We start from the raw sequence: 16,103 nt of genomic DNA, 5'->3' as shown, positions 1-16,103 counted from the left end.
CTGTTTTTGTTATGGGAGTAACATATTTTTGTGGCCGTGTTTTCCTTATGTCCTTCTAAGAACTTGATTGTTCTTTTTCTGCCCTTGAGATCTGTTCATGGTTAAATGTTTTCCTTCCCAAATCTACATTCTTCTTTTCCTTTTTACGACCTGTTTTTCCTTTGACTAATTAGAGTGGGGGGTGTTTTCGGTATTTCTATGATTCCTACAGTTGCACACGTGGACCTTATGTCTATTGATTCACACCCTAAATGTCTCAGTTTCGACAATGGTGAGCCCGCCCAGATATGTTAGAGTGATGCACAGGTTCTTACCTCTCGTCTTATCGCCCAACAATTGAAGAGCTGAAGACACGTTTTAAGAAGACACAAAAATTCCACATTCTAAGTGTCCTAGTGATCACAACGGTGAGCCCACCCAGGTATGTTAGAGCGATGTGCATGTTCTTACCTCTTGTCTTACCGCACAACGACTGTGGACTAGGAACACTCTATCATCAAACAAACAACTTGGCTGACTGTATCGTCAACTGCCATCCTCGACAATGCTGCCAAAATGTAGTGTTATTTTAATCAATCCTAATTAACCAAGACTGCAACCATTTAATTGTCAACCCAGGGTAGGTCTGTTATTTCAATGGAGTCCGCACTATCTGTGCCGATACACTACAACCAATAGTGAAAATAGAAAATAGTAAAGAATGCTGCTGAATTAATTGCAGAAACTAACATTCATGCAGAAATCACAAACACTCTATGGGAATGGAATCACACTTCAAATTTACCAGAGCAAAGGCGCGCCACACACTGTACTAATAACTACACCTGCTGGTCAACTACCATATTGCTAACCAAATCTGTGTAACAACATATCATAAATCTGGAACTGAAGCAGATAAATTATACAAATTATAAAGCGACAACAGAAAACCATACAATAATAAAAGAAAGGAACCAGAATATACAACTACTCTACCACTGCAATCCTTGCTAAAGAGGAGGGCCCTTCCTCCCTAGCAGGGGTGTAGAAATGAACACGAGATTAGTTAAGAATTCAACTTGGAAACATCAACAACATCACCATAGTGTCTTTGATATTAAGAATAATTAAAAGTTACAGGATCAAAATAACAATACTCTCTATGTCGTCCCCCGTGCCCGAGGGATTAAGTTTCTCTTATAGAAATTACATACCCAAAAATTAGGAACAGATCAGTCATGAGAATCTCACGATTCTCATGCTGATCATAAAATAGAAATTGTTATAACCAGTTCCTAATACAATTTCTATTCAAATATATCGGTTAAAATCATAACTGCTTGGATTTGTCACTTTCTAAATAGACAATTTGTAACTTCCAATAGCTATTGCGTGGAATAGTACCCACGGGTTTGACAGCTATCGTGTAACAGTACCCTGAGGTAAAGTAATAGTTTGGGATGTAACAACAACACTGGATAACAACAACCTTGTAATGACACCCGGGGTGTAAAAACAATAATCTATAACATCAACGCGGTGTAACAGCAAGGTCTGTAACAAGATTGTGGTGTAACAACAAGGTCGGTAAAAACACACAGAGTGTAGCATCAATTTGTTTCATCCCGCTCTTAGATCGATTGACATGACTGTTCATTCCATAACCTTGTTCTTACGGGGAACCCCAGAAAAAGAGGAAAGGATACAAAATAATTCTCCAACGCTTACCCTAGTTAGCCATAAAAAGGAATATTGCATCATTATATCTAGCAAAAATGGAAAAATAACATGATGGCAAAATATGCTGTTCATAATAAGGAAAAAGGTGGTTAACATGTAAAGTTATGTTGGTCTGGAGGGAAAAAGGTCAAAACTGGGGAAATAATGTATAGGAAATAGGTACAAAACTACACCCAACAAGTATGACTCCATTATTAGAAGCAGTGTTTGGGAAGTGGTCCCAAGACCAATAAACAAGTCAGTGGCGAGTTCTAGATGGATTTACAAGGTAAAGCAAGCAACAAATTGGAGTGTGGAGAAACACAAGACAAAATTTATGGCCAGAGGGTTCTCTCAAGTGGAGGGAATTGATTACGAGAAGAACTTTGCTCCAGTAGTAAGGTACTCTTTAATCAAATCTATTCTAGCACTTCAAGTGCAGATGGGATGGAAGTTACATCAGATGGATGTGAAGACAACATTCCTAAATGGAGTGATCGAGGAAGAGGTGTAAATTGAGAAACCAAAAGGATTTGAGACCTTCAATAGAGATTCAGATGTGTGTAGACTCAAGCTAGTGCTGTATGGATTGAAACAAGCACCTTGTGCTTGGTGGACAATGATTGACAACTATTTCACGAGGTTGGGCTTCACCAAATGTGAAGCAGATGCAAACCTTTACCATATTGTGGTTGAAGGTAAATTGTTGATTATAGTATTATATGTTGATGCTTTAATTCTAACAAGTGATGAGAAGCTGCTAAAATATTGCAAAGAGGATCTTGCAATAGAATTCAAGATGAAGTACCTAGGGCTCATGCATTGTTTCCTTGCTATGGAAGTATGACAAGGAGACGAGGAACTGTTTGTCTATCAGGGAAAGTATGCCAATGAGATACTGAAAAAGTTCCACATGGAAAGCAGCGAACCCATGGAGAATCCTCTAACAGGGAATTAGAGGAAGGAAGATGATAATTCAGGTGAAGTAGTGGAGGCTATTATTTAAAGGCAGCTTGTGGGTTCACTTATGTATTTTTTGAACACACGACCAGATAAATGTTTTGTTGTTAACCAGATTATACAAAAAATGGTTAATCCAACCAAACTCAATTGGAAGACAACTAAACATGTGTTGAGATACCTTAGAGGCACCACTCAGCTTGGTATTTGGTACAGACAGATAGAGGGAGTGAAGTTTCATGGCTTCGCAATGCATATTAGGTAGGGATTCCATTCTACAGGAAGGGCACATCATGGGGAGTCTTTAGTATTAGGTCAACATCATTTTCTTGGTGCAACATGAAGCAAATAAAAATTGCACTCATTTCGGCAAAAGCAGATTACATGGCTGCTAGTCAAGCAACTTGTGAGGCCATCTGAATGAGGAATGTACTTGTTGGGTCATTTGGTCAACAGATGGATTCTACAGTGATTTACTGTGACAATAAGAGTTGTATCAAACTCTATGAGAATCTAGTTTTTCATGATTGGTCCAAGCATATCGACATCTGGTATCACCATCTACAATATTGTGTGCAAAGGAGAATCATGTTGTTGGAGTACATTCCTGCAAAGGAACAGGATGCAGACATATTGACTAAGGCACTATCAAGAGGCAAATTCAAGTTCCATAGAGGCAAGATTGGGGTATCTAATAATCCCTTTCTTGTTGAGAGGGAGTGTTGAAAATGCAACAAGAAAATCCTAATTTAATTTTGTCCCTGAATTAAATTAGGAATAAAATTGTAATTCCACATCACAAGACAACTTGGATGAGTTAACTAAGTTAAATTGACTTAGTTGGCTCAGTTAATTCGATTTGAGGGTCTAACGTGACTCCTGTAGAGTGTCTCCTACTTTATAGGAGCCCTAGTTGAGTTTATTTTGAGTTGTAATTAATTAATTCAGCTTAACTGAGTTAAAGTCAGTTAAACTAGTTCCAACTGATGGAGGAACTAGTACGAGGTAAGATAGTGGGGTTCTGCTTCATGCGTTCAAATAGTTAACTAATGATTCACTCATAAATAACTCATGCATGTCAGATTTGAGAGTTACCCAGTTGAGATTGGAGTTCAGGGACAGTGTACTATCAATTGTATAATCATCCAAATTGTACAGGTGGTGCATGTAGTCAGAGGAAGGTCTGTGAGGATTACGCAATTCCAATTGAGGAATTTACATAATTAATAGGGGTTGATTCCCAAGTAAAAAACTCAATGAAATAGGGACTTGGGCAAGCAAAAATTTGGTTAAGTATTGCTTTGGGATTTTCTAAGAAGGAATGAGACAGATAGAGATAGTACAGAGGTTTCTCAGGCTTGAGAAAAGCATTGTAATCTTCTCATATTTTCTGACTAACGCAATATACATATATCATATGTTTTTTGCTATGGCTTTCCCCAGGAAATCACTGTGTAAAGTGTTGATTGAATTATTTCTCTTGTATGCTTCGTGATTTCACGAAAAAACTCAATGAAATAGGGACTTGGGCAAGCAAAAATTTTGTTAAGTATTGGTTTGGGATTTTCTAGGAAGGAATGAGATAGATAGAGATAGTATAGAGGTTTCTCAGGCTTGAGAAAAGCATTGTAATCTTCTCATATTTTCTGACTAATGCAATATACATATATCATATGTTTTTTGCTATGGCTTTCCTTAGGAAATCATTGTGTAAAGTGTTGATTGAATTATTTCTCTTGTATGCTTCGTGATTTCACGATTGTTTAATTGTTTCTGCTAATGAGTAGAGTAGATTCAAGTTTATTGTTTTAGTAATTACAATTAGCAGTTTGAATCTACACGGAATTTCAACACAAGAATCTTATCTTGAGGGAATTTCATGTAAGTCGTATTCAAGTCACCTAGGATATCAGAAGATGTTGACAGTAGTGAAGACGTTTTATTATTGACCAAATTTGAAGAAGGAAGTGGCAGAGTTTGTGGCTAGATGCTTGAATTGTGAACATGTAAAGGTAAAGTGTAAGAATCCAGGTGGATTATTTCAGCCTATTCCGATTCTAGAGTAGAAATGGGAGGTCATTTCCTTGGAATTCATTATAAGTTTTCCGAGGAAATCTAGAGAACATGATTCTATCATGGTTATTGTGGATAGGTTGACTAAGCTAGCACACTTCATTCTAGTGAAGTCTACATATTCAGTTCACATGTATTCATTAGAGATATAGTGAGGTTGCATGGCGTACCAAAGAAGATCATATCAGATAGGGATTCCAAGTTCACTTCTAGATTATGGAAAGAGTTATTTGCAGGTTTGGGACAAGAGTTAGCATTTAGCACAACTTCTCATCCACACACAAATGGAAAAACAAAGAGGGTCAACAAGATATTGGAGGATATGTTTAGGATGTATGTGATCAATCAACAACGGAAGTGGGAAGAGTATCTTCCACTGGTTGAATTCACTTACAACAATGGGTATCGGGAGTCACTGAGGATGAGCCCATTTGAGGCTCTTTATGGGCAGAGTTGCAATACTCCCATAATTTGGCGTGATCCAGGTAACGGGGTATTGAAAGGACCAGACATGTTGGCAAAAATGGTATAGGAAGTGCAAGTAATCAAGAATAATTTAAAGGCAACACAAGACAAGAAAAAAAGTTATGCAAATCACCATAGGTTGTTTAAGGAGTTTCAGGTTGGAGAATAGGTGTACTTCCATTCACAAACTGCTACAAATTAGAAAAGAGAACTGCAAACTGTGTACTAATTCTAGTAATGCATGACAAAAATAAATGGAAATAAAACAAATCTACAGCTACATGAGTTGTGAGTAAAGGGGGCCCTCCCTTACTCACAACCCCTTCAACTACGAAAGGAGTTACTCAATTAAATTCAATAAAACATAAAGTATTATATTAATTTGGACAATATATAGTAATATAGGGTCTGATATGTTTTATCTGTCCAACCACTCACTCTATCCTCTCCTTTTATATTTATCCATTTCAATAAACATAAGGGTCTTTTATACAAACGCATGGGCATAATTGCCTCAAATTAGAAAACCTAACACCCTACAACTACTGGCTAAAAATCGCTGAACAAGAATAAGCATGATGAGTTCGAACCATGACTGAAAGCATGGATCGAATAGACTTCGTGAAGATGTTGGAACTGTCTTTAAATACAACCATCTGAGAAAGGAATGAATATCTGGGTGGTTTCAATGACGGTTTTGAGGAAACCAATAGGACAACATCCATACTGGTGACTTTATCAACAAAACCCATGTCTTTGTTCTCTTCAAGGCTGATCGGAACATGCTCAACCATGGATATCGCTCTAGGAAATCAGGGCAATTATAGGAAATCTCCGCATCTACAGGAAATCGACGAACTTGCAGGAAATTGTGGAGTAGCTGGAGGAATCTCGGAATCGCTTCAGAAATTTTTTATTTGCGCAAGATTTTGTTAACTCCTTTGAAATTGTAGGTGATTCGATTAGATAACATTTATCTTCGAAAATGATTAGGAATTAAAGTAAAATGATACATTTTGAAATAATTTGCATTCTTTCAAGTTCACAACACCTTCTTGGTCAAAACACACAAAATGTAATAAAAGAGGGTTTTTAAAGATAAGAAGGGTTCAAAATAAGGGGGTTAAGGCCTCATAAATATTATAAAAAATGAGCAAAATTGGGACTCAACATCTCCCCCACACCAATCTCCTTGCATGTCCCTTATGCAACCAAAAATGTTCCTCCAGGAAGAAAATTCAGTCATTGTTCTGGGCCACAACTACTGTAGCAAGAGGGTCTAGGTGTGCCTTGCTGGATTCTACATTCTGTACCCTATTCCGATGCTCTTCATTCTTCTTTTGAAAATGACCAATATGAACTTGATGTTTCTTCATAATGCAGCAGGCCTTCTGATATTTTCGCTTTCCATTCTTCCACCTCTTTCTGCAATCACAAGCTATTCTCCTTCAAGTTTTTATTTTTTTTGTCTGGAGCACCCATTCAGACACGATGGGCTCACTAATTCCTTAGAGGTTCCCTCATCATCGCGCTGTCCCTAGGAGGACTGCGACAGACTTGGTTCCTCCTTTTCAATCTTGACAGTTTGTGCCCCTTTACTCTGTAGTTTATTTAATCACCAACTTTGTGGCCTGGATCCTCGTAAAGTGTTTAATAGGCATGAGGGTGCCCTTTTGGCTTCAAGTTTCGCCCAATAGTTTCCCCTGTTACTAAAAGTAGGTGGAGATAATTAGAATTCAATGAAAACAAGAAGGTTTAATTAGGAAAGACTTGGGAGTAATGGACAACTTTGAGTTATGGGGGAACGTAATCATGATTGTCATCATGATCCATTCTGTCAGATAAACATTGGGAAGATAACATCATGCAAATTAGAATAATAGGCGGGAATGGGAATTTGTGTAAGATACCACTGGATCATGGCCGTATTTTCCGCGAAGGTATCCATGACTTAAATTCATAAAAATTTTAAAAATTTAATATGATTACTTTTCTTATCTTAAGTATTCTGAAGTCAAAACATGCCTTCAACCTTACCTTACAACGGTCAATACCTTTGATGATGCCTGTACTTACTTTGAAATTATGAACCAATTTGAAATCATATTAGATGAAAGATCATATAACTACGTGGCCTCAAATAATAATGATGATGATCGATACTTTCCAGATTCTGTAGAATATGCTCTGCTTGAAATCGTTCTTCAGGAAATAATTGTTTTTGCTGTGGAAATGTTGCTGCTGGAATGTTCTGCAGGAAGTCCATCTACAGGAAACCATATTCTCCCCTTCTTGTATAGTTCAGTACACACGAATAAATGGGTTGAGGTCGAATGTATAGTGGACTCGTTGGATTACCAACCATTAAGGTCATTTCTTAACCAACGCGAGGTCCATCACCAATGATGAGAGCAAGGACCAAGGTACATCTGATGCATCCTTTCAGGTGTGAATGTATGAGCTAGTGTGGAACCCCCGGTAGGATCCAACAATCAAGGAGCCATAATGAATCCCCATTGCTGTTGGCGAGATAACCTGTCGTTAAGGTATACAAGCTTCAAGGCATCACCAGTCTCTAATCTTGAAACCCAGATAATTTGTTGATGTCGATGGGCCAAGATCATTGGAAGGAGGGCCTTAAGAAATCCCACATCAGTCCAACACGAGATTTTTTTTTTCTTGAAAAATGAAATTTATTTTAAGGATCCCGAAGGACCTACTGACTTGTTATTTTAACGAGCCTAGGACAGTCCATGCTCGTCAGATTTCAATTTTAGAGAGTCTAAAATACTGAAAAAGAAGACTCCAAGGGGGCTCCTTTTCCGTAATTAGTCCATTGGGCCCGGAAAAAGGAATAAACCTGTACCCAATAGACGTTCCTCTCATGGTTTAATGAGCACAAGAAGGAACAAAGTAAGCTCAGTTTATTGTAGTAGAAAATCAAGAAGAGGTAGTGAAAGGAATGACCCCCTTTCCCACCATTTCTAGCTCTTTCTTCTTCAAAATCACTTCGATTTTTTCTGGGTCAACTTTAATTCCTGCAGCAGAAACATGATGATCCAAGACAATGCCTTCAGTCATGATTATAATTTTTTTTTCACTACTTAATGAAATATTAGTCTCTTTACATCTTTGCAAAACCTTCATAAGATTAAGTAAAGCCTCTTCAAAAGTATCACCCACCACCGTAAAATCATCCATATAAACCTCTATGCAATCATATAAAATATCAGAGAAGATACCAAGTATCATATCCGTATCTGCATATTCCCAAGAAAATGTGTCTGAAAAATATTTCAATATCTGAGTTAATCGATTTTCTTGTTCATAAGTTAGGGCAGAATTGATAATTAAATTTTTTCTGGGAAAGATCTCAATTACCTTGCTTCCACCTTCAGTCATTGATTTTGCAGGAAATACAGATAGGAGGGATGAATCTAATTTAGTTGTTGTACTATGGTCTTGGAAGTTATGCTCAACAATGACATCTATCTCATGACTTGACTGCCCCTCTAAGTGCTGGGAAAAATCAGGGTTTGAAATAGAGAAATTAATTAAATTATCCCCAGTGTTTTCTTTAAGGCCCATAGCTTGGGCTATTGTCAAAACTGGTTGAATAATTTCTGAATTAAGTTCTTCCTTAGCCCAATGAATCTTTTCTGATTTCAAGAGGGGTTTAGCAGGGGGATATATATTGATGTGCTTAATTTTAGCCTCATAAGTGATGGTCATGTTCCCTAACCTACACCTAATGAAGGCATCCGTTGTGGCCAACCAAGGTCTCCTCAAGATCAAAGGGTGCCTCCCTAAATTAGTCCTAGGCTGAAGAACATAAAAATCTACAGGATATTCCCAAGAATCTAATGAAATGACAATGTATTCCAAAACACCCTCTGGCTTGACCTTAGATCTATCTACTAATTCTAACATAGTAGGGGTAGGAGGAAAGTCAAAGGATCCTATATGGGATAGTGTTTCCATTGTCATTATATTAATGGCTGCACCTAAATCAATTAAAGTATTTATTATTGGATATCCATTGATGAAGGTGGTAACCACAAGAATTCCAGGGTCTGCATATTTTTCAGTGGCAAATCCGGTAGACATAAGGCTTGCAATTTTCCCACCTACTTGAATTGTAGAGGGTTTTGTTGATGCTGCTGGACCTGCCAACATTCAAGGGATCACCCCAGTATGAAGTCCCAACTAGACCTCACACCATTTGGTGTGCGAGTCCCATCCGGTATGATGGCCCGGTTGTCATTGTGTTAAGGATTTGCCTCAAGTTTTGCTTGCCAGCACATGAGAATGGTTCACTTTGTTTCCGAGAAGTGACGTTCGCGTGCTTGGTGAGTGTAATTTTCACTTGTGTCAATGGTTCTTTCACTATCGAGGGAGAGGGTGAGAGTGAGTTCCAGGTCGATTTGGAGTAGTCCCAACAGTACGAGGAACACACAACACAACAGGACATGCATAGCTTTTAGTGGAGAAGTCCACACAGATGTGGCAGTCACAACATACAAGGTGAGATAACACGTACAACACTCATGGAGCAGTCCAAACGAGTGCAACCGTTGTTACATCAAGCTTCATGTGAAAGGTATGTCTGATGTCTTGGAGAGCAGTCTACACGGGCGAGACAACATAACAACATATACAACAAATTTCCATTAATAGATTATGCATTACAACAAATGAAGCAGTTCAGATGTAGAATACAAGTTAAAGCAACATGCATTACAAGTGTTAAAGATCAGTCTTACAACAGATACAATACAAGTGTGGAAACGTGCTGACCTGTTAACAGGCTTCTGAATTAAGTGAAAGTTCCAAGACACATCGTTACACCATACATCACTAACCTTGATTGCGGGGCGTTGGAGCGACTACTTACTCCTCAAAGAAAATATTACAGACTCTCTTGGCTATGTGGGAGGAGCTAATGTGAAATGTCCTTTGCATGTACAAATGAGGGGGTATTTATAGCCAAGGGTGAAACTGACCCTTGTGGCTACTCGAATACCCTCATGACCGTTTGACTTCCATGAATTTTCGACTTACATGACTCTTTGTTCAACATGTGGGTCTCTTGGACTTCCATGTTACATCACAACAAGCCCATAGTGGAGATGTGGGTGACATGAGGCATGACGTGACTCGACATGACTTGACATGACAATGCTGGTACATTCGTGCTGCTGGGTGATGGATGTCTTCATGGTGTATCATAGCTTCACCTTCACATGGCGAAGTGCGCAAAGTATTCAATGGTCCTTGGTTCGCTTGATGATGCTTTAGCATGCTGTTCCTTGGTTACATGCTGGAAGGCTTGACAGGCTCATCTGTTTGCGAAGGTGCATGTTCGTAGCATTAATTCGCTTCGCATGCTTCGTTCGTTCGTCTGTTGGTGAACCTTTCATTCTGCATGTGCTCCCTTCGTTCATCCCATTCATCATCTTGCCATGTTCATTGGTGTACCTGTACATGCAGTCACTCAGGACGAGACGACATCAAATCCAAAATCTCCTAGTCTACCATGACACATGATCATTGGGATGTAGGTTATCGGGAGAGGCAGCAAGGTTGTGATGTGGGATGATGGCTCTAGGAAATTGCTGATGAAAACCGTGCAAGAGTCACTAAGAGATGGAGACAGGCAATTTGAGTCGACATTGATTGTCTACAAGGTCTCACTCGGCTGGGAGGAAAAATTGCGCAAATTTCCAAAACGAATGGGCAACAGGGCTGGACAACCAGATTTGCACAATTTTCCAGAGGAACGGGCTAGGTTGCATGAAGGGTCAACAAGCAGGGATTGCACAGTTCTTTTGGGGAACTTCCCGAGAGACTCGCAGCCAAAACTGCGTAATTCCTGAAGGGAACTGCAAGTTGGCTGCTGGAGTCACTGGTAGCCAAAATTGTGCAATTCTTAGATGGAACTGCGAGTTGGCTGCCTAGGAGACCGGTAGCAGAAACTACACAATTCCTAGAGGGAATTGACAGTCTGCTACTAGGGGCTGCTCGCAAGGAAAACTGCACTGAGGCTAAGAGGCTGACCTGCTGATCATATCTAAAAAAATTTTGAGCTGAGCTGACTGATGGGCAACAGAAGGCCTGCTCATGAACATTGAAAAATTTCTGAGATGAACACTTGGTCGACTGCTGGGATGAATGACTGGGAAAATTGCACAATTTTCTGAGGGAAATAGGGATGGGCACTTGGTGTCTGTCCGACCTGTTTATGCAATTTCCTCAGTCAATTGAGCAGGTGAAGTCAGTGGCCTCTACGCAATTTTTGAGTGGAGTCAGGCCTGTGGTGACTACCGGTTTGACTATCTGGGTGGCCAGCATGAGAGTTGATTGAATTTCTTGTGGGCAGCACAACTTGAAAAGACTAGCTTGGTGCCTCCACACTGTTTTGGTTGACAATCAATCGAGTCGATGGCAGGGTGATGGTACGACTGTTAGAGGGGAGTTAGGTCGTCAAATCCTTCAACAAAATGGTTAAGTGTGTGAACAATCGAAAGATGCATAGGTGATCATACGAACACACACTCGCATGACTTGACGACAAAACAACCAAACCATCTAGACACACATGTTCAACAAGACTGACCGATGGTGTAATGGATAAGTGTGACACTCATGATTGATCGCTCATTGATCGAGATGACGTTTACGCAACAATGAATGTGACTTTGTGTGTGAGTGTGACATATGCTTTCATAATGAATACAATAAGCACATACGAAGTGAAGACTTCGAGCATAACTAGAACACAGTCGCAAGCATGACCCAGACATAAGCATGTAAATACTTGAATGCAATGAATCAAGCAAGGCATATGTAAATACTAACATGAGATCATGGAGTGAACCCAAGTATGTGCAGTCATCAAGTGAAACTCTTCAAGGGAGGCTCCAAAATTGGTGCAGGCCAAAATTTTGGAGGGTGGTTGTAGCCGCTACAACACTTGGTGACACACTGGTAGAACTCCAACTTCTCTGTTTCAGTTCATTTCTAGCACAAGGCCTTGGTCTTTCGGGGAGTATTGAATCACTGTGCAGGCTACTTCAGTTTCCCACTTACCCCATGGACATACATGGTTCGCCTTTTGCCAACTCAATCAAACGCCATCAAAAGTTCAGCTTAGATCTTAGTGTTTCGAATCCCGAAAGGGTAGTTTAGCTCGCGATTTGAAGATTTTCAGAGTATAAGTTTTCATCTCTGGTGTTGCTCCACTACCAACAGGCTTGGATAGTGCCTCGACGGAGTCACGTAGGAACACATACATTGCTCCACTACCAGCGAGCCTAGTCAGTACCCCAGTGGAGTTGCATGCTTCACCTCTCTGCGCATGAAGCCTTTCTCTTCTTTTGTATTTTCAAGAGGACAGTGCATAGGCACTTATTTATTTTTTGGGGCAAAAGAGGGATCTTGACTTATTGAGAACAGAAGAGGTTGTTCCTTCAGAGAAGCATGTAAGACCTCTGACATTGGTTTGCTCGTTTAGATTTTCCCCTCCTCTGTTTCTACTAGTTGGATGAGCTTGAACACAAAGAGCAGAAGTCTGAGTACAGGGGTGGGGCTTCCCAGTGTGGACATAGGTTCATGGTTGGACTGAAATTTCCCTTGCAGACGGTTCGTATTTTCCGCCAGGACTTCATTGGCTAAAAGTTACAACCAAGCATAGAGAAGGCGGCCACAATATTGGCCAAGTGCTATAGTGTCACAAGTTTCTTCAAATTTCAGCCATATACTCTATTCAAAAGCCATGATGTAGTAGTTTGAAGCACCTATTTCTAGAAACAAAAATAGTAATATATCAAACAAACAAAATGAGCATAAACAAAAATAGTAAGCAAAATCAAACAAAGAAAAAGAAAAAATAATAAGAAAAACAAACCAAATGAAACAACAAGCAGTAAGCAGATTATGTATATGGCATGGGCGCGACCCTACCTACTGAAAATAATGTGTAAGATCTTGGCCATTGGCAGGAAGGTTGTTAATCCTCCTGCCCAGTGATTGCAAATGATACGTGTGTGGGCCAAGCTTCTCGTAGACCAGTGCAAGTTCACTGGCTCCGCTAACGGAACCTGGTGGCATTCCAAAAGACCTTCAAGTGAAGATAGCACCACTGTTTCAGGTATTGGGTGCAACATGGGCTCAGAAGATGGCATGAGGTAGTTGTTTTTATTTTGGGAAGGGTTCAAGTTTCTGAAGTCAATGCATAAATGGATTTTCCCAGATTTCTTACATGCATGATTTAAATTAGAAAACCAAGTATGACGACAAACTTTGCAAGTAATCCAAACACTTAAAATGTTAGTCAATCTTTTCGGTGAAAGGAGTGAAAATAACATGTATGTGTTATATGTTCTTTGCTGCAATGGTTTGTCTCCTCCTTTACCTAGAATCTCATGCTGGATTGCTCGCGTGTAGTGTGTACTCAGGTCATCAACTACTTGTATAGACTCATCCCAATACTGTTCATTCAAGTGGTCAACGATTTGTCGCTACTGCAGTGTGTAGCTTGTACCGAGATTGGCCATATTCGGATCGTGGTAGGTTCCCAGGTTGCTTTGTTCGTTCGTAGTGTTGGTCCTTTGTGTGTTTAGCATGAGTGCTTCATACTCAACATCGTTGTTTGTGCCTTCGAACTTCAAAAAGCTCGAAATCATGCATTGTCCATTGTTTTGGATGACTGAGATACACTCAGTCCTTGGGCCATCATGTGTTCCCGACTTGTCAAGGCTCATAGCCCACAACTCATCTGTACATGGACCATTTGGCGTGCTGGTACTGCTGCTACTACCGTTGTTGCTACTACTGCTACTATCGGAAAAACAAACTGTACAAGTTTCATTATCATCAGTTGGGTGAGGAAGGAGTCCCAACTACTTGTCTGATGAGGTTGGAGCTGGCCATGCAGGATAACACTCCAATTCCTTTTCCAAGAGGTAGTTGCCAACCATGAGTTCTGAAAAGGCCAACGGTTTGTCCTCACCATTAAAGGGAGTGACATTATGTTCCATATAACTCTCGGAGAACACCTGGATTTGGTTGCATCTACCCTTGTACGGAAGCCACATGTGAGACTAGTCTGTAGCAAAATATCCATCTCGCTTGCTGGACCAGTCTCTACTGAGTAGCATGCCATATGCTTCCGATATGTACACAACAACTATGTTGATGCATTGGTGAAATCGATCGTCGTGACATAATCGGATGATCACATCTCAAAGTTTACCAATGGATGGTACTGATGTTCTGTCAAGTTGGATGATTCTCGCGGATGTTTCACTCCATCATGCATTGATCTTCTTAGCAATGGAGAGTGACATGACTTTGGCTTCCACACCAAAATCAACCAAGCAGTTGTGAACATTGTAGTTGAAGAGTTCAAATGAAAGCAGGAACGGGGGGCGACCTGATTTTTCTTCTTCCATCCAGAGTGTTGAGGACTGTAGATAGTGATCCGGGAGGTGTTCTTAGACCGGAAAATGGAGTTGACGAATCATTATATGTTTGTTTCATATTCATTCTATTGCAATCATTATATTGTGACCAGATATGTTGCAAGAAAAACAATATCCCTTAAAGAAACTTGAGTACCTCAGAGCTAATGATCTTCCTATGAAGTGTCTATTTGCTTGAGATCGAAACAATCGACTTCTGCAATTGGATGCAACATATCCATAATTATGACATATAAAGCATTCAACATTGTTGATCAAAGGAGATAATTGATTAATGTTTCTATTATTGGGTGCAAATGATTTCTTTTGAGAAATCATCTTCCTTGGATGTTGATATGGTTGACTTCTTATCTCTTTAACATGAATTTCAGATTTTGTATTGTTATCATTCAAGATCCTTGTACAAGCTCGTGAACTAGATTCTCCTTTTACAATTTCACAAAAACCAAGACCAAATTTAATAGAAGGATACCTTTGATTACTAAGAATGTTATCCAAAATATTAGTACTATCTTGAAATCTCAAGTGTTTACCCTTTTCTTCTAATTTACCTTTTAGAATGTTTACCTTAACCTCCATTCTTTGGTATTGCTCTTCCTTTTCCCGATACTGCTTTCCCATTCCTTATTCAACCTTTCTTCATTCTTCCAATTTCTCCTTCAATTTGATAATCTCTTCCTTTAGCCCATTCTCTTGTTCTTCAAATACTTGAAGTAGCTCTTAATTTTGCTTGTTTTATTCTTCAAGATCTTCTCTTAGAGAGACGATATTGGCTTCAATTCTTTCATAGTAACTAGTTCTTTCTTTAATCTCCTTAGTTGTTGTATTCTCTTCATTCACTTTATTTCTTAATGATGCCACTTCATTCTGTAGCTGTCGACATTGATATTCCTTTTCCTTTTGCCACTTTCTCATTCCTTCTTCAATTTTATTTCCTTCCTCCAACTGATTCTTTAACCTGATAATCAATTATTTGTAGGTACAATCCCTTTCATCAAATAGTTGAAGTAAATTTTGATGATCTCTATTCTCATCTGTGAACCTTTTAATTTCTGCTTCTAGGGCCATCATTCTTGAATCTAGTTTTTCTGCACCATGACTATCTTCACTTTTATCTAAGAGGGAAATATCAATCGAGTCATATCATCATCACTGTATAGGATGGAAAATGTGCAATTATTTGTAAAATGGTCATCACATCTACAATTAAGACAAAAATCAATACTTGGTGATTCTTCATCACTATCTTCACTAGCTTCTTCATTCTTGATCACCAGAAAGCGGGGTGTTCCTATAGTTGAATGTTTGCTAACATCAATAATTGTCACTTCATATAACGTATTGAATTCACAATTTTCTTGGATTTATTGCTTCCTTTGAGTTTCCTTCTTCTTTTTCTTATTTCCCAATGTCCTTGATCCACTC

The sequence above is a fragment of the Pinus tabuliformis genome, chromosome 3_1 (genome assembly GCF_031772625.1).
Source record: "Pinus tabuliformis cultivar Carrire ecotype Pingquan chromosome 3_1, CPIR1, whole genome shotgun sequence".
Classification (NCBI taxonomy): domain Eukaryota; kingdom Viridiplantae; phylum Streptophyta; class Pinopsida; order Pinales; family Pinaceae; genus Pinus; species Pinus tabuliformis.
The sequence above is the reverse complement of the archived record's forward strand: the minus strand, read 5'-3'. Positions refer to the sequence as shown.